Below are 13,902 nucleotides of genomic sequence, written 5' to 3'. Positions count from 1 at the left end.
GGTCTCTTATGTTTAGGGTAGGTTCAAAATAGTTTCTTAAGTATTACAGTGAGCATTTTACATATCTTAAGTTTACCAAAAGTTAACATTTTCAGTCTCTGTCAAATATTTAACAATTTATGTTCGTTAGATTTGACGGAAACGGTAAAAAGAATTAAAATGCTAAGACAACATTGGTCTCAAAATAGTCCCTTAAGTATTACACTGGCATTTTTCATATCTTAATTTTACCAAAAGGTAACATTTTCAGTCTCTATCAAATATTTAACAATTTATGTTCGTTAGATTTGATAGAAACAGTGAAAAGAATTAAAATGCTAAGAAAGTTCTATCAAATTCTAAAATATGCAATACAAATAACTGCACTAGGCACCAAAAAAGATATAAAAAAAATTAGCAGAAATTGCACCTCAAATAGCTGCACATAACTAACTTTTGACAAATTTAAAGGACCAAAGTTATTCTGTGAATACTTAAGGATCAATTTGAACCCACCCTCAAACATAAGGGACTATTTCTGTCATTTCTCCACGACGTTGTTTGTTGTGCTAGATTTTCCTATTTCTTTGTTGACCCTTTTTTTTTGTTTGGCTCACTAGACACCTCATTCTTACGATTTTACGAGTTTTCATTAAGAAGCCAAAAATATATGGTATCGCGAACTCATTGATAAACGTGTCAATTTAAATTCATAAATTCTTCACACTCACGATCAGGCACCAAAAGCTACCAAATAAACACCCTCGCCCCCTCGAATACATTACACTTATGTAAAATGTTACTATAGAAAGATAAAATATAGTATAACTAACCGATTTCAAAAGAAGAAAAAAACGTATATACTATATTAAATGTTATTATAGGGAGTGAAGGTTATAGAAATACTATTAACGTTCCTTCCATTCTACTTTATGGAAATGAAAGTAATGTTCGCAATTTTACTTTATCTTTGCATTGTTAGGACATTTTCTTCGTTTAAAATTTCACTAGGTTTTAAATATCCGCAATTTTACTAAGGGGCACTAACACCTATCTTTATTTATCCAACTTAAGTGCAATCTTTTTCCAATGGCCAAGCACGCTTAATTTGCAAAATAGGAAGAAACTGGACAAGTGACACCCTAAAAGCTATGTTTTGGTCTATATTTGCTTTTATATACATGATGAATTAACTCCGCCTGTGTGAGCTCGCTCACATTGCCGGTCCCAAGCCCGGATAAAGGAGGAGGGTTGCCGAGGGTCAATCGGAAACAGCCTCCCTACCCAGGTAGGGGTAAGGCTGCGTACATCTTACCCTCCCCAGACCCCACTATTGTGGGATTACACTGGGTAGTGACCACCATGATGAAATAACATTAAAAGACCATTTTTGTCCATCTTTGAAAAAAAGCCACTGTCATGGAATTTCAAATTCTACAAATGTCATGGAGTTTCACTAGAGGAATTTGAAACTCCGTAAAAATGACTATTTTTCAGTTACAAGCTCTAAAAACTGGCTATTTGTGAAATTTTATCCATATACCTGGGTCCTGGGGTAGTTTTGTGGATATTACTTAACAAGAGAATGGTTATTGTGTGCTATCTTAGTACAATGGGCTTTTCCTCTATATTCATGTTACTCTCCTCCAACTTTTATATCCTTTCTATTGAACTCACAAGTCACAAACTCTGTGTGTGCGTGTGTGTTGGGGGTTGGTGTTTGGGGGGGGGGGGGGGGGAGGGGGGGGGGGAAGGGGGGGAGGATTTGCTTTGTAATTTAAAGGGAAAAAAGGAGTATTTCATGTCGTCGGAGGAGCTAAGATTATAATTTTATGGGTTCTGAATTTAGAACGATTACGTCAAGTGCTAATAACTGGATTCTAACTTTAATATTACATATTTAATGCATTTCTTAACAGAGCTATATAGTTTGAGCAAAAACTATTAGATTTAGTCAAACCCGTACCTAATTTCTAGCTACCTCAGCACATGTTTGATATTGAAGTTGAAAAAGTGTATTTAAAAGTTAGAAATATTGAACTTGAGTACGTATTATTTCTATCCTGGTTCGGCCAACAAGTTTTGTAAATATTGAACTTTAGTATTTGAAATTCTTAAGTATTGATAGATAGGGCTATGTACTTCTTTATATTCACAATGGTATTGCCTATTACTTTCTTGATGGCTTGGATATTAGTCCTGTCAATGGAGACGTCTATTTTATAGATAACACTAAATAAGCCAGCGTATGTTCTTAATTTATAGATTATACTCCATCTGTCTTATTTAATCATTTGATCTAAACTTTGAAAGTCATCTTTTAATTGACAAATTATTATGTTATTTTCAAGTTGTTGGGCTTACGTAGAATTTGAAATTGATATGACACGTTCATGACTAGAAGGGGTTGTTGCAAAGACGAATAGGGGATTGATAGATCAATTTGAATATATATGTTTGGACATAGGGTTATCAAATGGACGGATTTAGCTAAATTTGAGCAGGACTAAGTTAATAAATAGGTAGATTATTGATTTATCCAAAGATTACTTGGCCTGCTTGGTGGAGCTAAACAATGGTAAATTGAATGGTGTAGTTGCTTTTCGGTTAGGTTTTTGAAAAATAGTAGTGTTTGAAAACGTGTTAAAAGGTAGCCACTTTTAATGCCGAAACATCATGAGGGTGTGGTGAATTTCGAACTTAAATAAGTGAAAAGTCAAGGATAGTGTCCTGATTTTGAAATACATGATAATTTTATGGATTCGGCTATTTTTTGTTAACTTTTGAATGTGTGGCTATGTTTTAATTATAAGTCCGGACAATGATTATTTGAAGAGAAAAAGATCATTGTCAATGTGTCACAATCCAATCCAGATTATGAGGTATAGTTGTACTGCATAAGCACTGTGAAAATAGTGATGTCTTATTCGAGGTAACAATCAAATATAATCGCTAGGTTTGTTGAAACTTAGGATAAAATATTCTGTTTATAAAATATATATTAGTAGATGATTAATTGAGGATGTATGGAGGAGATGGTTTGTGACAAGTTTACAAATGTAAAGTTATGCTCTCCACTTTAGGGGCCAAAATCTGCTGAAATTCCTGTTGATCGGTCATGCTTACGGGAAATATGGCACAAATATGTAAGTTTCCCCTATCCCAACTAGAGGCAGAGATAGCATATAAGTTACCGGTTCACTTGAATTCAATAACTTTTGTCTCGATTTTATATATACATTAAGAAATTTACTAAATATTTGATTGCGGACTCATTTATTATTATATATTAACTTGAAGTTGCCGTAAAAATTCATAAACTCCAATTATCTAATCCGTCTCTAATCACGCAACATAAGTAGAATAATAAAAGAGACTACAATATTTGAAGCTATTGGATGACAAGTGTTACGGGTGTGCTACCAAGAATTCTATAATTTACCATAGTTATGTTATTCAATAAGAGTATGCTCATAGTGATGTTAATAAGAATATGCTCTACTACTTATATCAAGTATTGAATGGATGCAATATTATGCATGTGACATTACTATATAACACTGTAATTTCAGTGGTATAACAGAAGGATCGTATAAATTCATGATCCAACTTTTGCCCAAAAAAAGAGTTCTTTTTGTTTTTGTTTTTTTTACTGATGCCTGCATTTTTATTCTCCACTTGAACTTCATTCCCTAATAACTTTGCTTAATCAATTTCAACTCTGATTTTGGATGGAAAAAGGTAGCTTTATTAGTGGTTAAGGGGATGCCTATTGACACAGAGCATCCAATGTATTAAAAGTCGAGGGCGCAATGCGTGGCATTTATGCAGTACGAGGTGAGGAGTAAGCCTCAAGACATGAGGCGTAAGTCCCATGGATCTACGAGGTGTATGTTTCATGTATCTTCAATTTTAAAATTTTATTACTAAAAATAAGCAAAAGTAAAGTTTTCATTAAAATTACGCAAAGAAATTCAAATAAATCACCAATAATATAAAAAGAATTATTATAAATATTATTTGAGAAAGGTAACAACACAAAAAAATGATAATAGCCTAGATAATCTTTAAATTGAAATCTTCATTTACTTCATAATCAATCACCAGATCTATTAGTCCTTCCCGACCTCAACTAATATTTGCACTGACTTTTAATTATAGATTCAAAGAAGGAGAAGGACAAACAGTGTAAGAGCAATGACAACAAATGGATAAAGTTACTTCAAGAAAATAGTGCTATGAAATATCTGGAATATCAATTGAGGCAAAACCATCTATATAAATATATTTATGGCACTGTTATTTTCTATGAGAGTTGCTTTATTTATTTATATATTTTAGGAAAAATCACTACAACATGATAACATAAAGTATAAATATCATTATACCAATAATATAAATCATAATTTATAGCAAATATACTTTTAAAATAATAAAAATTTAACGCCCGGGGCGTATGCCTTATGCCCGGGGCTCAGAGGCGAATCTAGGATTTCAAGAGGATGAGTTCACCTTAGAATTTTTAAAAAAATAAAAGACACAAAAATGCATTTAGTAGGCTTTGATCCTACAATCTTAAGGGATTAAACCCAACACTTAACCAGTGCTCCACTTGATTTAGTTTGACCATGTGTTCTTTCAGTTAATATTAGATATATTTCAAGGAGTATATACATAATATACCGAGTTTAGTCAGGTGACTATGGGTTCACGTGACCCATTTTTTATATATAGATTCGCCCCTGCCAGGGCTTACACTTTTGCGCCCAAGACTTACGCCCCAAATTCTAGGGCATAAGCCCTATGGATCTACTCCTTTCATTTACGTCTCAGAGCGTTTTTGGTATGCCCCACCCGGGACTCGCCCCGAAAACGCCTCTGAAAAAACTAAGAGCATCCCACTCAATGATACGTCATAACAAATGTGAATCCAATTTTTTTAAGGAGAACTAAAGCGACAAGAAACTAGTCTAAAACTAAACGAGGAAATGGGACTCCAACAACACCTCCTGCAACACGCGGAGAAATTCTAAAAGGCACATATGAATGCCATTAGGGAAACTCTTGATTATCAGCTACAAAATTAGCCTCCCTATAAATATGGTCAATAGAGATCACCCAATTCCTAACAAAGAGGTGATGAATGCGGTTGATGATATCACCATTCCGACGAGGCACAGTTCTTCCAACCCGCAACACATGATTGGGTTCCTATAATGATCTTAATTAAGTTAATGCTAAATAAATAATTGGTGAAACCAATATATATAGGGTCTAGATAAAAGCTCTCACTATAAATTAAAAAAAAACAAAAAAAATAATTACGGAGGTTGAAAGTTGCAATTCAGGGGGGTTTTAGCCTCCGCTAAATGCTTGAGGAGGCTAAAACCCCTGCGAATTGCAACTTTCAACGTCTGCATACCAATTTTTTTGTAGTGGCTACTGAATTTATATGACCCGTAATCATCACGGTAGATCCTCTCCACCCCCGTGACACAGGGGACGTAATGCATAATTAGAGATACAAGAGGTGATCAAATAATTTGAATTTTTCCCAAAACCCACTAATGGAATCACACTGGGTATGTTCTGATTATAAGCGCAACCTGATTTTTCTGAGTGTAGTATTATGGTTCAGCAGGAAAAATAATAATTAAGGTTTTGATTCATTTACCTAGTCTAGTTTCAAATAATTTTTAAAATTAATTTACTTATTAAAACTAAACTTAAAAAATAAGAAAGAATAACCAATTCCTGAGTAGGACAATTGCACAATCCTTTATAAGCCGGTCACTATCTGCTAATTTGGTCGTGACAAATTAGTCTAGTATGTTTAATATTTTTATTTTGATAATTACAACATAAGTAGGATATTAGAAATTGTTCCAACATTTTAAGCAATTGGAGGGCAAGTGGTACGGACATTCTAGCAAGATTCCTATTCTCTTGTCTTGTTTTCACTTGTTGTTAAGATTGGAAATTGGACAGAAAAGCAAAGAGAAAAACTTAGGAAGAATTTGGGTGTGTTCTAGACGGAGGAAAATAATTTTTCAATTTTTTTTCATGTTTGACTTGTCAAAATTGTTGAAAAATATTTTAAAAAATAAGTTTCTTAAAAATGAAAAAATAATTTTCCTAGTGAAAATAGGAAAAATAAGTTCCACATGTCGTATTCACATTGATTGTGTCAGCATCATATCCTCCAGCATCCCACACCAACCCCACCTCCCTAGTATTTTTTTTAGATTATACACAAATATTTTAGAAGCAATATTTTTCGCTTACGTACCGAATATAATAAAATAAGTAAGAAATTCGCTTATTTTTAAAAAAGAAAATTTTAAGAAAATAAAATATTTTGCTTCATGCAGGATACACCCTCTACCGGAATGTTTTTCTTTCTTACTTTTTCTATGTTGTTTAAACTGACATATAATACAGTAAATAAATTAAGGAAAATTTACATGCCATAACTACTTCTAAGAGTTATTTATGGATTATAACTACCTCTTGCAATAATTACATTTCGTAACTACATTTTATATTTCGTAGCTACTATAGGTGCGCTTTAGCTGAAGTGGTCATTGGGCATGTTCTTTGCCCTTGCGTGCCCAGGTTCGAATCCACTAGTCATATTCTTTTTCTGAGAAATTGCAACTTCGACTGTATTTTCGTGTATTTATATACTGATAATCCTTTTGTTTTGGCTGTATTTATTTGGAATATTTTTCAGTGTATTTGGTCAGATATATGTCACATGTATTTGGTGTATTCAGCTGTATTTCGGATAGCAACCTTACAGCTGTATTTAAAAATATGAAAATACAGCCGAAATTGCAAAACGTAGCTACGGCTTGTGAATTATAAAGTTGTAGCTATATATTATTATGAGCTTATAAAAAGTAGCTATTTATGCAAGTTGCTCATAAATTAATTTATTGCGGATTCTTCTTGTTACTGCTAAATAGCCACGTTGTGAGATTATCACCTTATCACCTCAAGTATTCCTTAGGTGACATTTTTTCTTTCCACAATGTTTCAGCTTTGTTTGAAATGATAGGAGAAAAGAAAAGAAAAAAAAAAACGAATAGTATTCCATGGAACTAAAATAGTAAACTACAATATGGAACATATAAAACCTAAAAAATTAAATTGAAATTAATATGATAACATCTTGGAAACGAAGTCTGGTTGATTGGCTATTTAAATTTTATCTTATTGATGAAAGTTCGATTTTCCATCTTATAATTTTCTTTCCTATTTTCCGATGATAAAATCTTATTTAAATTCATTTCTCGCAAAACTTATTATTTTAGTCATTTAAGAAAAAGAAAAAAAGAGACTTTGGGTGTCTATTCCGTTATACATCAAGACATATTAGAGTCTCTACATTTTTTTTTTAATTTTTTTTTGCAAAGACTTAGTTGCTTCCATATGCTGTATCGAAACTTTTGATTTTCTTACATATGAACATGAGACGTGCATAATTTTTTAAATCGCACGATGAATTTTAAATATTTATTTCATATTTCAGGATCTAAAATTAAGACACTGCAGATTAGGCATTTCTGTCCTATTTAGTAACACTTGTTCAAATGTAAGACGTCACAATGGTGGTAAGTTTGAAAATCCAATCACAAAAATAATAAATATGATAGTGACTTAAAGACAAATGGCAAATAGATTATAGATCGTCTTTTTTAATTATTTTATTATTTTGTATTTTTAAAGTTTGATTCACATCAAGACAAACTTTGCGGATCTAAATCACATGTGTGAGTTTATCACCCTAATTAAGATTCCCTTAAAATTGCATTTTCTCTTTCCGTAATGTCTAAGAAGTGAAAAAAAAAAAAATTTAAATCCTACTCGCTTTTTTTTTTGGCAATTTTGATGATAAAATTAGTAATGATATTGAATTACTAAACACAATCAATATCTAATTTTCAAAATACCTACTTAATTATTATTATTATAAAATGGCAAATAGATTATAGATCGTCTTTTTTAATTATTTTATTATTTTGTATTTTTAAAGTTTGTTATTTAAAGTCACATCAAGACAAACTTTACGGATCTAAATCACATGTGTGAGTTTATCACCCTAATTAAGATTCCCATAAAATTGCATTTTCTCTTTCCGTAATGTATAAGAAGTGAAAAAAAAAATTAAATTTAAATCCTACTCGCTTTTTTTTGGCAATTTTGATGATAAAATTAGTAATGATATTGAATTACTAAACACAATCAATATCTAATTTTCAAAATACCTACTTAATTATTATTATTATTATTATTATTATTTCATGCATCGCCAGAGGTCACCAATGAGCTTTATGGGTTGTGACGGAGCCAGGATTTCCGCCGAGGGAGTTCAAAATATAAAAAGGTAAACATACGAAGAAGTCTAAGGGGGTTCAACATCTAATATATATACATAAAAAATAATTTTAACCTTGTAAAAATAGTGTTTTTTTCCACCGAAGGAGTTCGGATAAACATTCTCGGCTCTATGTGGCTCCGCCACTAATTATGGGGAGTTTTTTTTTTTTTTTTAACTAAAGTTCGGTAACAATCATACATGAAGGTCGTGTCATGACTAGAAAGGAGTGGACATCCTCAATAAGAACACCTATATAATACAGTAGTTTTTTTTTGTTGAAAATTAAAAAATTTATTCACGAACTATGAATATGTGAATTGCTAGTTCATATAGAGTCATAGCCACTCTAGAACTAGTCTCATGACAATATTTTACTTATCTAATTTACATATCAAAGAAAAATTTCAATCTATACTATATTTAGATCAGGTATCATTTAGTCTATCTAATATTTTCCACCGTTTATAGTGTTGCTATCTTTGAATGTGTAGTTCGAGTACAATCTTCTTGAGTGCTAACTTTCTTTCTGATTTTCTACTCGGTATTCGGTATTCGTATTAGGGCTTGACTAAATTTAAATTCGAGCCAGAACGTAAAGCACTCCCTAACAAAAACGATTTCAATTGATTATTTAATACTTCAGCCGTTCAAACTTACCTGACACTCTTTTATTCTAAGAAATTTCGAAATGTGTGGTATCATTTTAGTTTAGCACATACTTTGTGGTCGTTTGGTAGGTAGCCAAAATTATCCCGGGATTATAATTCCTGAACTAATTTATCCCACCTCTTGGGATTATTTTATCCCATCTTCCAGATGGGATAAAATAATCCAACCTTAGTGGGATAAGGTGGGATATCCCACCCTTAGGATTAAGCTTCATTTTGTACAGTGTTTGGTAGGAGGTATAAATTTATCCCAGGATAAATTTATATCTTTTACCAAACACGGTACAAAAAATTAGTGTTGAGATATCCCAGCCTATACCATGCAATCAAACGACCCAACCACTACTTTGATAGTACTATTTTCTTCTATTATTTTATTATTTATTAGATTAGTTAAGTAAACTAGTATCATAAATTTTGTATTCACTTAAATATATTTACATAAAACTAAAGAAGTGAAGTAGTTTTTATTTACATACTCAGAGTCAACTTTTGAGTAATACTATGCCAACCCCAAATCACTTTCACAAATGGAACCCACAGATATTTCTAGTGTCTCTTCTGGTTCTTGAAAGGGGAATATGTGCTTTACGTGGTTCCTTTGGTTCTTATCCTTTTTGTATATTCTAACTTTTCTGATACCAAATATGTTTCTAAATATTAAAACACCTTTTATAATTATTATAGACTTATCACACTATTTACTAGTTTAATTAACGTGGAGATACCTAATTTTTGTAAATGTATATATTAGTGCTATGCACTTTAGAATATCGTAGCTAGTTGGAAAGTTAGGACGAAAAGTCATGCATTATTGCTAGTGCGATGTCTACATAATATACAGTATAGCCCATTTCGCCAAATTTCTGAAAAGTTAAAAATGCTTATTTGAGAAAGTTACGCTGTTTGATCGAACTTTTAGAAAAGAAATAAGTGTTTAATAGTAACAGAAGCTATTTTTGAGAAGTTAAAAAAGAATTTTTCCTGAGAAATACTTTTGAAACCTTAGCCAAACACTACTTGATACTCTGATATTAGCAAAATTACTTTTCAAATTGATTAACCAAACATGAACTACTACTTCCCAAAAATACTTTTTCGAAAAACATTTATAACAAAAATACTTTTCTAAAATAAGCACATTTTGAAAGTTTGGTCAAACTCGCCATAAATCAAGAAACTCCCGAATCATCATCAAGTCCTTGAGTAAACAAAACAAGAAGAAAAAAAAAATCCAAAATCTTTCTATACCAGACTCTCTTTTATTGTTATTATCAAACTAACAATTAAAATAGAATAAAAATGTTACTATCATACAACCTGGTGGCAGAGGAGTCTACTTGTCTTGTCTTGATTACAAAACTAATATGCCAATGGGAAAAGGAATCTCAGTAACGCAAAAAATAAAAATAAAAAATAAAATAACAAACAAAAATTCAAAGTGGTTAAAAAATGGGTATTTGGATGTTAGGGAAAATCTACTTCAAACCTTGTTGGTTGTTACATAATTTATGGAGGATAAAATAAGACTAGACTTAGTTACTAGCAAAACAAATGAGATGCAAAGTTTAAAAGTGGAAATAGATTGTCTATCGATTATCAAGCTTATCAATGAGGAGCAAGATCGGAGTCAATGTGTCGGTTACTGGTTCAGCCAAATTCAGTAACTTCAGTCCAAACTCTGAATTTTTAGTAATTCGTAGAATATGTATCAACTATCAATTTAGAACTCAATAACGTAAGAAGATTAGACTTCCGACTCATAAGTTTTAAAACCTGACTCCGTCTCCGATGAGGAGGACACATGATGTCAGCCAATGAAGATTATAAATACTTATTAGAAACGAATTGTTTACTGCTTGTCAAACTCTCAATGAGGAGACATATTGTGTCACTCATCGAGGACTATTATCGAAGATTATAATACCTATTGGCTATTGGAGCCAACAAAACCACCATTTCACATAGTATTATATTTGGAGGGAGGCAAACTAATGTGCCGACTTTTTAACAAATGCGTAGACAAACATGAAAATTTGCTGATCAAGATAGTTGCACTAAAGTTTCTTCTCCTGACTAATCTAAACCGTGTACTTACGACAGATTTTAAATTTGTCTAATATTTTTCATAGTGCAAAAAAGAATTGCACATAACTATCTATGAGGAATTATCAACATGAAAAATAAGACAATTAGCATTTGGCAGCCGGTTAAATTGCATCCATCCAAAATACATGGTTGTTGCTATATGATTTAATGCCGTTTTCTCACTCTACGACAAAAATGGAGAGATGGTACAAGTTACTATCAGAGATTGCGAAGCCAAAATTGTATAAAACAATTGACTAAAGTGACAAATACAAAGATATCCACATCTTTGGAATGGGACATAGAGATTGGTAATTTGAGGCAATTTGATTACGTCAAATCAATTGCTCTATAAGGAAATAGATTGCAATATATAGTCTTGAGATTAGTTTTGACAATGTCTTTTGAAAAAAAAAAAAGAGAGAGGAAATAATCACTTTAATACTATGTTCGTTTGTATTCGTTGATTAGAAGTACTTGATAAAATTACTTTTAGGTCGTTGGAGCTGATTTTATGAATAAATTAAATCGTGTTTGAATAGAAGTGTTGAAACTCATAATACACAGTTAGTGTATTTGGTAAAAAGGTGATGATAAATATCTTTTGTTAAAATGACCAAAAATTCTTAGAGTTAGTTATAAAAGGTATAAATTTAAAAATATTTTGATATAAAAAAGAAAGAATAACGGAAATAGAAAGAGAGATAATTAAAGTTATTTTTAGGATAATATTTCAAAGATTACAAAAGATATTAAAGGTAAAATAGTAAAAGGTCTGGTGACTCCAGTCAAACTAAAAATATTTATAAACTGTAAAATCATAAGTTAGAGATGATCACTCTATAACTTATAGTCAATTTTAGCTTATAAATCTTATATACTTTTGATGCTTACCGAATACCTAAATAAATTTAAAAATAATTATAAGCTAACTTGATCAACGTATAAACTTAATCAAACACCGATTATGTTTCATAGCAATAAAATGCCTAGATCTGTCTTTCCAACATCAAATTTCAAATAACTCCAAACTTCACATTTTATGGTACAAAAAAGGTTTCTTTTAAAAAGCTAGTAACAAAGAGAAAGAAAAGATAAAAGTGTCACACTGTTGAGCTCACGCTTAACCTGTTATATTTCCATCCAACTTTATTTGTAATAATAATTGCACCAGTCAAAGTCAATTATATCTAGGTTTAAATTTAAAATATTGTCTGTTGAGTCCAGCATTGAAACCCAAATATAGCTAATTTCTATCTTTAAAAAAACCAAAAAAGCCTAGGCCATAGTAATGATTAACGAATACAAATTCTATCATTTCATTAAACAAATTGATAACTTTATGAACTCATATTAATAGATCTACTTTTTTCTTTTCAAATGTAGTGATTCGAACTTGTGAAACTACAATTTGAATTGTTATCTATTGACTATTACTAAATGTCTCTTTAGGAACATAAAAGACATTTATATGAAAAAAGTGATAATCCAAAATGAAAACAAAATTTTGTACAGTCAAACAAAAATTTTCATTGTACACAACTTTTCAATATTTTCAAATATAAATAAATATTTATAATGTACAATACTGTTAATTTATAATTAAATTCGATTTCAAGAAAAAAAAAAGTATTAATATTAATATGTGAATATAGACACGGAATATTAGGAGGTCCGAGTCTGTCGCTGGGAACATGACAACATATTATTCTTTTGGAGGTTCTTTTAAGGAGGAATAAATTGAATTTGTTTTAATTGATCACATGAAAACATGAGAAAATAAATTTAATTTATATGTTTTTTGCTTAAATTTTGGAAAGTTTTTACGCGATAAGTTAACCACGTAAAATACTTCACCTTCTTAAATTATACACATTAGCCTTAGTGTGAATGGGTATGAGGTTTTGCAACTTATTGATGCTAATGCATATAATTATCACATTTTAAGTGGTTAACTTATCAACGTAATAGATGCTTGAGAATATTTTCAAGATTTGAGTCGAAATTTTTTATCATATATTTCGGTGTTCAATCAAAACACGTCTTAATTCAAGTATCTAAATGAAATTTATTGACAGTTCAAAAGAATGTTGATGTATTTAGCCTTCCTTTAAGAGTTAATGATCAAACACACACCTCACACGTGAACTATCACGTTTTCGCGAGTTTTACATCCCAACTATCAGCTGCCCTTTTCGTACTTGAACTATCACCATCTATGTTTTTCCCAACCCGAACTATCATTATCTACGTAACACACCTTGAAACTGACTTGTCCAACTATCAGTTGTTTCTTTTTCTTACATGAACTATTACCATGTACTCAATTAAGTGTGTTTTAATATAGAAATAGCGATAGTTCAAATAGAAAAAGGAAAGCATAATATATAAATAGGTCCTCAAACTTGATCTCATTTTTTAAGTATGCCCTCCAACTTTGGGTGTGCACAAATAGGCACCTCAACTTGTCGCTATGGTTCTCTTAAAGTTATGGAGCAAGACATCGATTTCTCAACAAGATCAATTTTTCTGATTGTACGATGAACTCCCTTGAAAAATATTGGTGCCCGTGTAAACGAGTTGCTCCTGCCAATTGAGCTATAGCCCTTAGTGCTTGTCAAGATAAATATTCCATGATCCAACATCAACAATCTTTGATCTCTTTGAGTGGTATTCGTTAGATTAGTATTGCTCTTCATCAGTTGAACACTTTACCTTATAAAATGATCATCTAGACACCTTAAAAATTTATGTGTCAAGTCATCATTTGTGTTTACGTGTTCA

The sequence above is a fragment of the Lycium barbarum genome, chromosome 2 (assembly GCF_019175385.1).
Source record: "Lycium barbarum isolate Lr01 chromosome 2, ASM1917538v2, whole genome shotgun sequence".
Classification (NCBI taxonomy): domain Eukaryota; kingdom Viridiplantae; phylum Streptophyta; class Magnoliopsida; order Solanales; family Solanaceae; genus Lycium; species Lycium barbarum.
The sequence above is the reverse complement of the archived record's forward strand: the minus strand, read 5'-3'. Positions refer to the sequence as shown.